We start from the raw sequence: 15,598 nt of genomic DNA, 5'->3' as shown, positions 1-15,598 counted from the left end.
ACAACTCATTTAAACACTAATCTCTGCCCATTTTGATACCACTTTTCAAAAGCAGTGAGGCTGATGTGAAACCGCAAAAAGTTGCAAGTTTTAGCACCAAACGGCACTGGCCCCAAAATGTGCATCTTTATTTTTCTATGTTCTGACCTTCTACTTGACTAGCATATTGCCCAAATACCGCAATCCCCGACCTCTGCCTGCTCGACTACAACTCTGTCTTTGTGGTATGTTCTGGTGTCCCCTGTCATCAGCTGTTGCACACAGAGATTACTTTTGTGGTAGTGATATGGGTAATCATTGAAGTAAATATCCAGATTTCTTGTATATGGATTAAAGGGTCTGGAGCTGGAGCCTAGAAATTTTTTATTTTAGACCACAGGAGTAGAGGCCCCAAAAATTATTCATTCACTGTACAGAAAAGAACAATTGATAATGTGGCTGGAGGTATATTAGACGGTCAATGGATATCAATTTTACTGCAGGCCAGTAGACTATAGGCCCCAAAAATTATTCATTCACCGTACAGAAAAGAAAAATTGATAATGTGGCTGGAGGTACATTATGCGGTCACCGTCTAACAATTTTACTGTTGGCCAGTTAGATTACAGGCCCCAAAAATTATGCATTCACCTTACAGAAAAGATCAAGTGATTATGTGGCTAGAGGTATATAAGACGGTCAATGGATATCAATTTTACTGCAGGCCCCAAAAATTATTCATTCACCGGATGGAAAACATCAAGTGATTATGTGGCTGAAAGTATATTAGACGGTCATTGGATATCAATTTTACTGCAGGCCAGTGGAGTACAGGCCCCAAACATTATGCATTCACCGTATAGAAAACATCAAGTGATTATGTGGCTGGAGGTATACTAGACGGTCAATGGATATCATTTTTACTGCAGGCCAGTGGACTACAGGCCCCAAAAATTATTCATTCACCGTACAGAAAAGAACAATTGATAATGTGGCTGGAGGTACATTAGGTGGTAACCGTATAACAATTTTACTGTTGGCCAGTTAGATTACAGGCCCCAAAATTATGCATTCACTGTACAGAAAAGATCAAGTGATTATGTGGCTGGAGATATATTTGACGGTCGATGGATATCAATTTTACTGCAGGCCAGTGGACTCCAGGCCCCAAAAATTCTTTATTCACCGGACAGAAAACATCAAGTGATTATGTGGCTGGAGGTATATTAGACGTTCATTGGATATTAATTTTACTGCAGACCAGTGTACTACAGGCCCCAAAAATTATTCATTCACCAGACAGAAAACATCAAGTGATTATGTAGCTGGAGGTACATTAGGTGGTCACCGTATAGCAATTTTAATGTTGGCCAGTTAGATTACAGGTCCCAAAAATTATGCATTCAACATTCATAAAAGATCAAGTGATTATGTGGCTGGAGGTATATTAGACGGTCGATGGATATCAATTTTACTGCAGGCCAGTACAAATACATGTCAAATACATATGTTTAAAAGAACTAAAAATATAAAATTGGATTAAAAATATGGCTAACGAAATCCCCCCTCTTGAAAAAACCCCAAATGATAATAGTTGAAATTCGATAACATGTGGTCATCACAGGTGTTGAATTCCTCCGTGGCCCCAAACATTAGGCATTCACCGGACAGAAAATACCTTTTATGCCACTGTATTTACATAAGACAGGGACCATTATTTGTTCTGAGTGGTGGCGGATCTGTGTCGGCTGGCATGAGGAAATTCAATTAAACGTGGTCATCACAGGTGTTGAATTCCTCTGCGATCCATGCCTCATTCATTTTTAGAAATGTGAGGTAGGCCACACTGTTGTGAGCTAGGCGAGTGCGCTTATCGGTCACGATCCTCCCTGCTGCGCTGAACGTCCTTTCAGACAGGACACTCGACGAGGGGCAAGCCAAGAGTTCCATGGAAAATTGTGCCAGCTCTGGCCACAGGTCAAGCCTGCACACCCAGTAGTCAAAGGGGCTCCTCGTTTCTCAGAGCGTCCACATCGGCCGTTAAACCGCTATAGTCGGACACCTGTCAGTCTAGGCGTTCCCTGAGGCTGGATCCGGAGGGCGGCTGTCGATGGGTTGGCTGCAAGAATGATCTCATATCCGAAGTGACCAGCACATCTTCAGTGCCCACAACAGCAGAACGCAGTATCTCTCGAACCAAGGCCTGAAAATGCTGCATTCTGACAGCCCTCTGTGATGCTGGTAACATGTCCGCCATTTTGTGTTTGTACCGGGGGTCTAAGTAGGTTGCCACCCAGTACTGGTCCTTGCCCTTTATGCTTTTTCAAACACTGGAGCATAAAGGCCCCCATTTGCAGTAAATTGGAAGCAGTGGAGCGGCTTGGCTCTTGCTCATCGCCCAGGATAATGTCGTCCTCGGTCTCCTCCCCCCATCCACGGACAACACCAGGGATCCCAGAAAAGTTTAAAGCCTGCTCTTCTTGCTCCTCCTCCTCCCCCCAGGCACTATCCTCCTCTGACTCCTCTTCAGACTTCTGCTGACTTGTCTCAGATGGAGTAGCCCCCCTGGAAATTCATTCAGCATTGCGACTTCCTAATCTTCCTGCTCCTGGTCCTCAACGGCTTGATCAATGACAGAACGCAATGTACGCTCCAGAAAGAAGGCGTAAGGTACGATATCACTGATGGCGCCCTGGCTGCGACTGACCCGTTTGGTGATCTCATCAAATGGCTGCAGAAGTCTGCATGCGTCGCGCATGAGCAGCCACTGGCGCAGTGAAAAGAAACCAAGCTCCCCAGAACCTGTCCTGCCGCAGAGTTCGTAAGGTAGTCGTTAACAGCACATTTCTGCTGGAGCAGCCTATCAAGCATATACAAGGAGGAGTTCCAGCGTGTCGGGCAGTCACAAATCAGACGACGTCTGACGGGCAAGTGGTGTCGCTGCTGAACGTCAGCAAGGCGAGCCATGGCCGTGTAAGATCTTCAAAAATGGTCAGAGATTTTCCTGGCCTGCCGTAAGACGTCCTGGACCCCAGGGTATTTGGCAATAAGTCACTGCACGACTAAGTTCAGGATGTATGCCATGCATGTGTGTCATTTTGCCCTGATTCAGCGCGCTCAGCAGATTGGCACCGTTGTCGAACACAACTTTACCAACTGTCAAATTCAGCGGGGTTAGCCACTGATCGGCCTGTGACCGCAGAGCTAAAAGGAGTGCAGGGCCGGTGTGGCTCTTGGCTTCCAGGCACAACAGCGGCAGCACAGCATGGCAACGTCTCACCTGGGACGTCGAATATGTTCTGGGGAGCTGGGGGGGTGCAGCGGAAGAGGCGGTAGCAGTGGAAAAGGAGGAGTCAGCTGAGGAGGAGATGGAGGAGGACTAGAAGAAGAGGCAGGCCTGCATGCAATCCGTGGCGGTAACACCAAATCCACACGGGTGCCACGGGTTGCATGCTTGACAGCCGTCATAAGTTTTACCCAGTGGGCAGTAATAGTTATGTACCTTCCTTGCCCGTGTTTGCTAGACCATGTGTCTGTGGTCAGATGTATCTTGGCACCAACACTGTGTACCAGAGATACATTCACTTGCCGCTGAACATGGCCATATAGCTCTGGAATGCCCTTCTGGAAGAAATATTTCCTTAAGGGGACCTTCCATTGCGGTGTTCCAATGGCCTCAAATTATCTAAAGGCCTCCGAGTCCACCAGTTTATATGGCAGTAGTTGGCGGCCTAGCAGTTCCGACAAGCTGGCGGTCAGCCATTGGGCAAGAGGGTTATCCGACGTCATCAACTTTTTACGTTCGAACATTTGGGCCACGGAAGTCTGTCTTTTGCCAGATGAACGCGACGATGGCAGGGTGGAAGGTGGAGTGGAGGACAAATGGGAGGAGAGAGGAGAAGGAGAAGAGGAAGGACGTGGAGCGCTTGGAGTGTGGCTTTGTGGGTTCTAACTATGTTGCTCCCACTGGGCTCGGTGATGGGAGGCCAGGTGCCTTCTTAAGGCAGTCATCCCTAGGTGAGTGTTGGGCTTACCGCAACCTATGCGTCGACAGCACAGGCTGCACATGGCAACACTATTGTCAGCAGCTGAAACCTTAAAAAAAGCCCACACTGCAGAGCCATGTGCCGGCGTCCTAGGAGCGCCAGATGTGATCATGCATGGTGGATGGCTCGCTCAAGATACATTTGCAGTCTGCTTTTTGCCTCCTGTGCACTGCGAGTTCTGCCTGCTTCTCCTCCCTATCTGCTGCTCCGTCTCTCCCTCTGAACTCCCATCCTCTTCCTCTCTTGTGGGTACCCACGTGACATCCATCGACACGTCATCATCGTCACCTTCACCACCACTGACATTAGAGATCTCGGAGTAGGGAGCAACAGCAGGGACCACCCTCCTTGGGCTGACCTGGGTACTGTCGTCAGACTGCTGGGTGGCGGCCGTTGCTACCTCCTCTTCCTGATCCAATGCCAAGAATGGCTGCACATCGGTAAGGTCTGGGAATGGATGGGAAAATAATTCTTCTGACTCGAGTGGAGGGGCTATGGTGGTGGTGGTGTCTTTGGGGGTACACACAGCAGAGAGTGAGGAGGGGGCAGATACAGAGGATGAGGAGGGTGCAGAAGAGGAAGGCCTTTGACATAATTGCACGCACCTTCTCCGACTTCCCACTTAGGCGCCGGCCTGGGGTACATGTCCGACCCCTACCACCCCTGCGGAATGGCCTGCCTCTTCCTCTGCCTGTCATTTTCAAAATTACCCCACTGATAAAGTCCCTATAGAAGAGCAGTATTTGTGGAAGCAGGTATATCGCAGGCCTCAATCAGTATTTTCGGGAAACAATCAATATACAAGTATTTAGAGAGGGCTCACCTATATGTTCAGGAATGGAAATGGGTGCACCTACCAAGAGGATTCACCCAATCCTCAAAAAACAGTAATAAAATTAGAGCAAAGAATGGTAGGACACACCAATATTCGGTACCACACGGACGGTTATTATACCAATATTTTATTTGTTGGTGATATACACTGTTAGATAAACATATATAAAATGTAACAATCTTAAAATTAATAAAATACTAAAAATAGAAAAACTATTGAATACAATAAAACCAATATAATAATAATAGTATAATAGTATAATATTGTGTTTTTATATAGTTTCAATAGTTCAACTGGATATATACCAAGATGATAAATAGTGTCCTTCCAGATGGGTGCTTTCACCCAATCGATACCCCAAGAATTGGGACTACACCTGCTTACTTGGATAAAGTCTTTTTGAGTGAGGGCTTTTTGAATAGTCACTGCGGCTGTTACGGTTCAATAGTCGCTATGTATATTATATCGATACACTCTTGCTGCTTGATAGTACAAAAGAGCCGAAGCACTTATACTCACAGTTTGTAGTGCAGTATTGTCGGCTTTAGTGAATCACAGGTGGCGTCCCACGTGTGGTAAACGGTACTTGCACAAGGTGCAGCAAATGAGAGTGATGCGGCTTTGGGATCCTCGGTACTCCCTCCCTATTATCTACAAATATTGAAACTTATGAAGCTCTCCCGTGTGCAAATATATAAAATAAATAAGAATGAATAAAATCAATATGAAATATCTATCTGTCCCATCTAATTTTAGTGATGTATACAACCATTGATAATATATGTATTTTATGTATTTTATATTTTTATATTTTATATTTTTATGTATCTCTTAAACATACCTGCCTTATATATCCACTTCACATTTAAGTACCAAATAGAACTACCGATATAGGATTGATGTAGGAATAATGTTGAATTAAAAAGGAAATAAAATAAAAACGCAATGAAACCGCAACACATATAAAATTGTTTCATTCAATTGCACAAATATTGTGCGGATTTTGACACTTTCTACTGTTTCCTTCTTATTCACCTACTACGCTATTTTATTAGTAGGAATGAATAGTGCAAAATGGATTATTATTATTTATGAAAATAGATTTTATGAAGGTGTTGCGGGGACATATGCAAACACATATATATGCGTGTATATATACACATGTGAATTGTTTAAACTTGTATTACCGCAACTTGCAGTTAGAATGTGATATACTTAGTTTATATATTTAATCTATTCTTATTAGTTTATAGTATATATGTAAGCGACCTATTTGTACCATTGATTTGAAGAAAAAATGCATGTCACTTCCGACTCAAAGTCAATTAATTTAATCTGCACCTGATTCAGGTATATAAAAGTCAGTCATTTTCCATGGGTAGTTCAGCCACTGATGAAGGAGTCGTAGTTAACTCCGAAACATGTTTGGTAATTACCCCATGGAATAAAGCAGTATACCGGAGGACCTAAAGCGCTAAAAGAAGAAGGAAATAAAGAAATAAGGGATCGCTGTTTTTCCAGCTTGAAAAATCCAAGATCAGCCGGATACCTGTTTGTTTGGAGAGTCGGCCTCGTGGCAGAGTCCACTCCTGTAAAGAATCTATCTAAATACAGAAGGAATATATCACAGACTGATCCCCAAACACAGTACGGCTATATTAAAAAACACTGAGGATCCCAAAGCCGCATCACTCTCATTTGCTGCACCTTGTGCAAGTACCGTTTACCACACGTGGGACGCCACCTGTGATTCACTAAAGCCGACAATACTGCACTACAAACTGTGAGTATAAGTGCTTCGGCTCTTTTGTACTATCAAGCAGCAAGAGTGTATCGATATAATATACATAGCGACTATTGAACCGTAACAGCCGCAGTGACTATTCAAAAAGCCCTCACTCAAAAAGACTTTATCCAAGTAAGCAGGTGTAGTCCCCAATTCTTGAGGTATCGATTGGGTGAAAGCACCCATCTGGAAGGACACTATTTATCATCTTGGTATATATCCAGTTGAACTATTGAAACTATATAAAAACACAATATTATACTATTATACTATTATTATTATATTGGTTTTATTGTATTCAATAGTTTTTCTATTTTTAGTATTTTATTAATTTTAAGATTGTTACATTTTATATGTTTATCTAACAGTGTATATCACCAACAAATAAAATATTGGTATAATAACCGTCCGTGTGGTACCGAATATTGGTGTGCCCTACCATTCTTTGCTCTAATTTTCTGGAAACAGATATATAGAACCCAATAATGAGTATTTGCTGGAAGCCAGTAAATCACACCTCTTAATCAATATTTGTAGGAAGCTGGTGTATTGCAGGCCTCAATCAATATTTTGTGGAAGCCGGTATATCAATCCCCTCTATCAGTTTTTTGTGGAAACAGGTATATAGAACCCAATAATGAGTATTTGCTGGAAGCTGGTATATCAAACCCCTTAATCAATATTTGGTGGAAGCTGGTGTATCTCAGGCCTCAATCTATATTTGGAGGAAGCCGATGTATCACACCCCTCAATCACTATTTTGTGGAAGCAGGTATATTGCACCCCTTAATCAGTTTTTTTGGGGGCAACAGGTATATCACATAGAAACATAGAAACATAGAAACATAGAATGTGTCGGCAGATAAGAACCATTTGGCCCATCCAGTCTGCCCAATATACTAAATACTATGGATAGCCCCTGGCCCTATCTTATATGAAGGATGGCCGTATGCCTATTCCATGCATGCTTAAACTCCTCCACTGTATTTGCAGCTACCACTTCTGCAGGAAGGCTATTCCATGCATCCACTACTCTCTCAGTAAAGTAATACTTCCTGATATTACTTTTAAACCTTTGCCCCTCTAATTGCAATTAGTTATTCGAATACAGTTTGTCCCTCTATATAGCTGCGGTATCTCAGCAGAACCGCACACAACTGCTGCACAATACAAATGCACTATAATCTACTTTCTACGTTAGAAGGTATATTATAGATATATCACACCCCTCTATCATATTTTTGGGGGGGGCAACAGGTATATCACACCTGTTGCAATTACTTATTCCAATAGCGTTTGTCCCTCTATCTAGCTGCGGTATCTCAGCAGAACCGCACACAACTGCTGCACAATACAAATGCACTATAATATACTTTCTATGTTAGAAGGTATATTATAGCTATATCACACCCCTCTATCAGTTTTTTTTGGGGGGGCAAAAGGTATATCAGACCTGTTGCAATTACTTATTCCAATAGCGTTTGTCCCTCTATCTAGCTGCAGTATCACAGTAGAACCTCACACAACTGCTGCACAATACAAATGCACTATAATATACTTTCTATGTTAGAAGGTATATTATAGGTATATCACACCCCTCAATCAGTTTTTTTTTTTGGGGGGGGGGGGCAAAAGGTATATCACACCAGTTGCAATTACGGTAGTTATTCCAATAGCGTTTGTCCCTCTATATAGCTGTGGTATCTCAGCAGAACCACACACAACTGCTGCATAATACAAATGCACTATAATATACTTTCTATGTTAGAAGGTATATTATAGGTATATCACACCCCTCAATCAGTTATTTTTTTGGGGGGGGGGCAACAGGTATATCACACCAGTTGCAATTAGTTATTCCAATAGCGTTTGCCCCTGTATCTAGCTGCGGTATCTCAGCAGAACCACACACAACTGCTGCATAATACAAATGCACTATAATATACTTTCTATGTTAGAAGGTATATTATAGGTATATCACACCCCTCTTTTATTTTTGGGGGGCAACAGGTATATCACACCTGTTGCAATTACTTATTCCAATAGCGTTTGTCCCTCTATCTAGCTGCAGTATCTCAGCTCAACTTCACACAACTGCTGCACAATACAAATGCACTATAATATACTTTCTATGTTAGAAAATATATTATAAGTATATCACACCCCTCTGTATGTCACACCTATCGATAGCACACGTATGCCAGTCCTTAAAAGGACTTTTGTGGCTTTATTAGCTAGCGTTTAGTGTCCCTAACAGTCTGTCCCTGCTCCACACAGCAACCTCTCCCTACACTGGCAAAAAAACAGAATGTAAAATGGCTGCCAGATCGGGTTTATTTAAAGGGTAGGGGTTGTGTGTCCATGTGCTGAAACGTCTCAATTGGCTGTCCTGTCTCATCTGATGGATGTGTCATGGATCAAAGTTCGGCGCTATGCAAAAAATTATGGCGTGTGGGAATATCGTCATATGTTCGCATGTTCGGCGAATCGAGAACAAGCAAATTTCGCTGCGAAACGACCGCCGGTCGAACCGCAAGGTCATCTCTAATCTTCATGACTGCCTCCCATTAGAAAGAATAGGGGGTTGAAAGGACATAGCCACCAGCAGAATTTCAGTGTGGCTGTATATATAAAAGCATTAGTTTGCAACACAGTATTATTTGGGCACAAACGGAAAAAAAACTTACAGTACATCAGTATATGTTGCATGCTGGCATTTTGGGACCACTTTATGGTGGTATTATATGGACAGTAAATACTAGTATTATTTTGTTTCTGTGTCACTTAGACACATTGTTGTGGTATTGTCTTTGAGAACTGTATAGCACTGTAAGGATGCATTCACAAGACGGTCCGCAAATTGCAGATCCGCAAATCACGGATACCGGCTATGTGCGTTCCTCATTTTGTGGAACACACAGGGCCTGTGCTATATAAAAAATGCCTGTTCTTGTCCATGATTGCGGACATGAATAGGACTTGCTCTATATTTTTTGTGGGGCAGCAGAACGGAACTACAGATGCGGACAGCACACTGTGCGCTGTCTGCATCTTTTGCGGCCCCATTGAAATAAATGGGTCCGCACCCTTGAGGAACGGATGCAGACCCATTCATACTATTGTGAGAATGTAGCCTCATTTTCTCAATGTATTGCAGAATTAAAAATAAAAGGGATGTAGACTGGAAAACCCTCCTCTAGTATATTATTAATTTATTTGCTCCTGCTGCAGGAAAAAATGATCCAAAATAAAAGGAGAGCTGCCCTTCTGAACAGGCCAGCATTAATAATGCAGTCTGCTCTGGAATCTTTCCTAATTTGTTAAAATGGAAAATGAATAACACAACTTGCATTGACAACTAAAATGAAATCTGGTACAGTATCATATTTTCATTAACTATGCTATGCAGATAGTATTCATCCAAAGGCTGGATTTGAAAATGGTTACAATATCCTACACCTTTTCCCCAATTTGAGCAGAGATCACAGGACTTGCATGAGGCAGAAATTGGAACTGTCACTCTTTTACCTGTTTCATTTTTGCTATGAATGCAGATGGGAATATGATATACAGTGGGCACCTATGACAAAAGGAGGCATGGAACAATAATCTGGGATGACTCCAGGATGTGTAGAACCATAGGGAAAACATACACAATGTGTTATATTAGACCTGAGGATGCATGGCGCAGGAATTCTCTCTTCAGTGCTCTTTAAATCCCTGAGTCATGCATCGTCCCCAGTCTTTATACAATAGGAGGAATAGGAGGAATTTAGCAAAAAGGTGTGCACCATATAAGCGGTGCTGTAGTATCAGACTCTTTGCTAGAAAAGTGATGTTGTTTTGTGTGAAAGTGGCATGGTTTAATTTGCAACACTGATCAGGTGTTTGGAGGAAACCCACACAAACACAGGGGAAACATACAAACTCCCAGCAAAGAACTTTGTATTCTGTGGCTGGGGGTAAATAAGACATTCACAGGGTAAATATGTAAGTGTCGGCCAGTACAGGCCCCAAAAATTAGTCAATAGGCTTCACCTGACAGCAAAGAACGTTGTATTCTGTGGCTGGAGGTACATTATTATTTTTTTTTTTTATATTTTTATTTTCATTTTCAGTATAGAAAGAGAAACAATAAAACAACAAAAATATACACAAACAATAAATATTACATGATTATCGTTGATAACATCGTATTTCTATCCTTATCGTTGTTTCATTTCACATACAAAAGATACATAAAAAAAGAAAATAATTATTTAGCCCCCCCCCCCCCCCTCTAGGTTGTCTTGGGTGCTTCCCGAAAAAATTGATTTCATGATCTCATATCGAGGATTTCAGTCATCCTTCCTTCATTTCTTTATTAATTCGACACTTTTTTGCCTCTTCCTTCTTCTCTCCTTTTTCCCCCTCCTTCCTTCTATCTATTTACTTTCCCCTTTACTTTCATTTTATCTTGCAGGTATATTCATATCTCTGCACCCTCTCACATAGATTCTTCCACTCTTCAACATTTGGTGGTCTATCCGCCCCCCACTCTCTAGCCACCACGACCCATTAATCCTTTTTCCCATTTCATCTCACATTTTCTTTCCAAACCAATTTCTCTAATGTATCCAAGCACAGCTATCGAGATCTCCAGTGGCGCAGTACTACCAGTTGCTCTGGTGAGCTCTTTAAATACTTGGGTCCAGTAGACCTGTATAAGAGGGCAATACCAGATCAAGTGGGTAAAATCTGCGTTATCAATTCTACATTTCCAGCATCAGAGTCCTTTGTTTTATACATCCTGCTCAACATCCAGGGAGTTATATAGGTACGATGGAGGATAAAAAACTGTATCAGCCGGAAATGGCTCGATATAGTGCTCCTTTTTATACTTTTTATAAATACATCTCCAGTCTAAGGTGTTACACTCCACTTCTAGTGCCCCTTTGCGTTCACTTTTAAAATTAATCATACCCCCAACCCCCTCTTTATCTTTTTATACATCTGTGAAATTGATATTTTAGTAGCGTTACTGTGATAGCAGAATTCTGCGAATTCTGAGTATTTAGTGATTAAATATTCTTTATTCTCGGTTGAGTCAAATGCATGCTTCAATCGAAGGTACATTAGACGTTCACAGGATAAATATGTAAGTGTCGGCCAGTACAGGCCCCAAAAATTAGCCAATAGGCGTTCACCTGACAGCAAAGAACTTTGTATTCTGTGGCTGGAGGTACATTAGACGTTCACAGGATAAATATGTAAGTGTCGGCTAGTACAGGCCCCAAAAATTAGGCATTCAACAGACATAAAAGGCCTTTTATGCCGCTGTATTTACCTAAGACAGGGACCATGATTTGTTCTGGGTGGTGGCGGATATTTGTGGGCTGTCATGAGGAATTTCAATCAAACATGGTCGACTCGTCACATGTGTTAAATTCCTCCGAGATCCATGCCTCAGTAATTTTTAGAAATGTGAGGTAGGCCATACTGTCGTGAGCTAGGCGAGTGTGCTTATCGTCACGATCCCCCCTGCCGCGCTGAACGTCCTTTCGGACAGGACACTGGACGAGGGGCAAGCCAACAGTTCCAAGGCAAATTGTGCCAGCTCTGGCCACAGGTCAAGCCTGCACACCCAGTAGTCCAGGGGTTCAACGCTTCTCAGAGCGTCCACATCGGCCATTAACCCGATGTAGTCGGACATCTGTCGGTCTAGGCGTTCCCTGAGGCTGGATCCGAAGGACAGCTGTCGATAGGTTGGCTGGAAGAATGATCTCATATGCGAAGTAACCAACACATCTTCAAACCGCCCTCTTCTTGCAGGCACTGTTGGATTAGTACCCGCAACTGTTTCTCTGTGGGTGGAAATTCCTCTTCCAGCGCCCGCAAAAGCAGAATGCAGCATTTCTCGAAGCAAGGCCTGGAAGTGCTGCATTCTGACAGCCCTCTGTGATGGTGGTAACATTTCTGCCATTTTTTGTTTGTACCGGGGGTCTAAGTACGTTGCCACCCAGTACTGGTCCTTGCCCTTTATGCTTTTTATACGGGGGTCCCTCATAAAACACTGGAGCATAAAGGCCCCCATTTGCACCAAACTGGAAGCGGTGGAGTGGCCTGGCTCCTGCTCATCATCCAGGATAATGTCGTCCTCGTTCTCCTCCCCCATCCACGGACAACACCAGGGATCCCAGAAAGGTTTAAAGCATGCTCTTCTTGCTCCTCCTCCGCCCCAGCACCATCCTCCTCTGACTTATCTTCAGACTCCTGTTGTTGACTTGTCTCAGATGGAGTAGCCCCCCCTGGGAATTCATCCAGCATTGTGTCTTCCAGCTCCTGCTCCTCGACGGCTTGATCAATGACACGGCGCAATGCACACTCCAGAAAAAAGGCGTAAGGTACGATGTCACTGATGGCGCCCTGGCTGCGACTGACCAGTTTGGTGATCTCATCAAATGGCCACAGAAGTCTGCATGCGTCGCGCATGAGCAGCCACTGGCGCGGTGAAAAAAAAACAAGCTCCCCAGAACCTGTCCTGCTGCAGAGTTCGTACAGGTAGTCATTAACTGGCAACTATAGGCCAGTAAGCCTGACATCAATAGTGGGGAAATTAATGGAAACCATACTTAAGGAGAGGATTGTGGAACATCTAAAATCCCATGGATCTAAAGGTGAAAAACAGCATGGGTTTACTTTAGGGAGATCATGCCAAACTAATCTTATTGATTTTTTTGATTGGGTGACTAAAATAATACATGGCGGAGGTGCAGTAGACATCGCTTATCTAGACTTTAGTAAGGCTTTTAATACTGTCCCACATAGAAGGCTTATCAATAAATTGCAGTCTTTGGGCTTAGACTCCCATATTGTTGAATGGATTAGGCAGTGGCTGAGGGACAGACAACAGAGGGTTGTAGTCAATGGAGTATATTCAGACCATGGTCTTGTTTCCATTGGGGTACCTCAGGGATCTGTTCTAGGACCCATATTGTTTAATATCTTTATCAGCGAAATTGCAGAAGGCCTCGATGGTAAGGTGTGTCTTTTTGCTGATGACACAAAGATTTGTAACAGGGTTGATGTTCCTGAAGGGATACACCAAATAGAAAAGTATTTAGGAAAACTAGAGGAATAGTCAAAAATCTGGCAACTAAAATTTAATGTTGATAAGTGCAAGATAATGCACCTGGGGCTTAAAAACCCAAGAGCAGAATATAAAATCAGTGATACAGTCCTAACCTTGGCTTGAAGTTTTTTTTAACCTAATTAACTTGCATGGAACCGCCTCCCTATGTCTCCTATCAACCTGGGGTTAGTCTAGGATATATAGGGAGCTGCTTCCATTTCATATTCATGGTTGTCATGAGGAAGGACCCATATATCTAAGAGGTCTGAAACGTGTAGATGTATACTTGCATTACGGATTTTAACGCTGGAATAAAGGTCATTTATAATTTCACCTGAATTGAGCTGGATATTCTTCTTTCAAAGTCCTAACCTCAGTATCTGAGGAAAGGGATTTAGAGGTCATTATTTCAGAAGACTTAAAGGTAAGCAGACAATGTCAAAGAGCAGCAGGAAATGCTAGCAGAATGCTTGGGTGTATAGGGAGAGGCATTACCAGTAGAAAGAGGGAGGTGCTCATGCTGCTCTACAGAGCACTAGTGAGACCTAATTTGGAGTATTGTGCTCAGTACTGGAGACCATATCTCCAGAAGGATATTGATACTTTGGAGACAGTTCAGAGAAGAGCTACTAAACTAGTACATGGATTGCAGGATAAAACTTACCAGGAAACATTAAAGGACCTCAACATGTATAGCTTGGAAGAAAGACGAGACAGAGGGGATATGATAGAAACTTTTAAATACATAAAGAGAATCAACAAGGTAAGGGCTCTTTCACACCTGCGTTCTTTTTCATAGAGTTCCGTCGTTGGGGCTCTATGTCGGAAGAATCCTGATCAGGATTATCCCCATGCATTCTGAATGGAGTGAAATCCGTTCAGGATGCATCAGGATGTCTTCAGTTCCGGAACGGAACATTTTTTGGCCGGAGAAAATACCGCAGCATGCTGCGCTTTTTGCACCGGCCAAAAATCCGGAACACTTGCCGCAATGCCGGATCCGGAATTAATGCCCATTGAAAGGCATTGATCCGGATCCGGCCTTAAGCTAAACGTCGTTTCGGCGCATTGCCGGAGCCGACATTTAGCTTTTTCTGAATGGTTACCATGGCTGCCGGGACGCTAAAGTCCTGGCAGCCATGGTAAAGTGTAGCGGGGAGTGGGGGAGCAGTATACTTACCGTCCGTGCGGCTCCCCAGTGTAACGGTCGCGTACACACACACACAGGGGGAAGGGAAGTGACCACTGCGCTCCACCCTTACCCCTGGCCCTGCCTACTTGCCTCGCGAGTCCTAATGACAGGGGACAACTGGACGGCAATCCCTAACTTGGAGTAAGTGCAGGAATGACAGACAGACAAACAACAGGACGTGAACGGACCGAGTCAATACCAGGAAAGCTGCAAAGTACAAATGGAGCAAGCAGAGAATTGTCAGGAGAAGCCGGGGTCATAAATACCAGGAGAGCAGAGAAGTACAAGAGGAGTCCTAAGAGAGTAGTCAGGTGGGAGCCGAGGTCACAATACCAGGACGGATGCGCAGTACAGGAGGATCAGGCAAAAGGATGGTCAAGGAACAGGATCAGGTAAGTATTCAGCAGTCCAACAAATACCAGGAACCTAGAAATTAACAGGCAACCTGTAGCCAGCAGGCTGCCTGTATTTATAGTGGGGAGTGAGGGTCATGTGACGTGGCCAGCGTCACATGACCGACAGACCAACCAGTCGAGCACCGAGTGATCAGCTCGGCGCTCAAGGCAGACTTAGGAGCAAGGAGCCACCCAGCTAGTAAAGCCGCCCTGGGAATGAGGTCAAACACAGAACCTCATTCCAAAAGCTAAGC

This window comes from Bufo bufo, chromosome 3 (assembly GCF_905171765.1).
Source record: "Bufo bufo chromosome 3, aBufBuf1.1, whole genome shotgun sequence".
Lineage (NCBI taxonomy): Eukaryota > Metazoa > Chordata > Amphibia > Anura > Bufonidae > Bufo > Bufo bufo.
The sequence above is the reverse complement of the archived record's forward strand: the minus strand, read 5'-3'. Positions refer to the sequence as shown.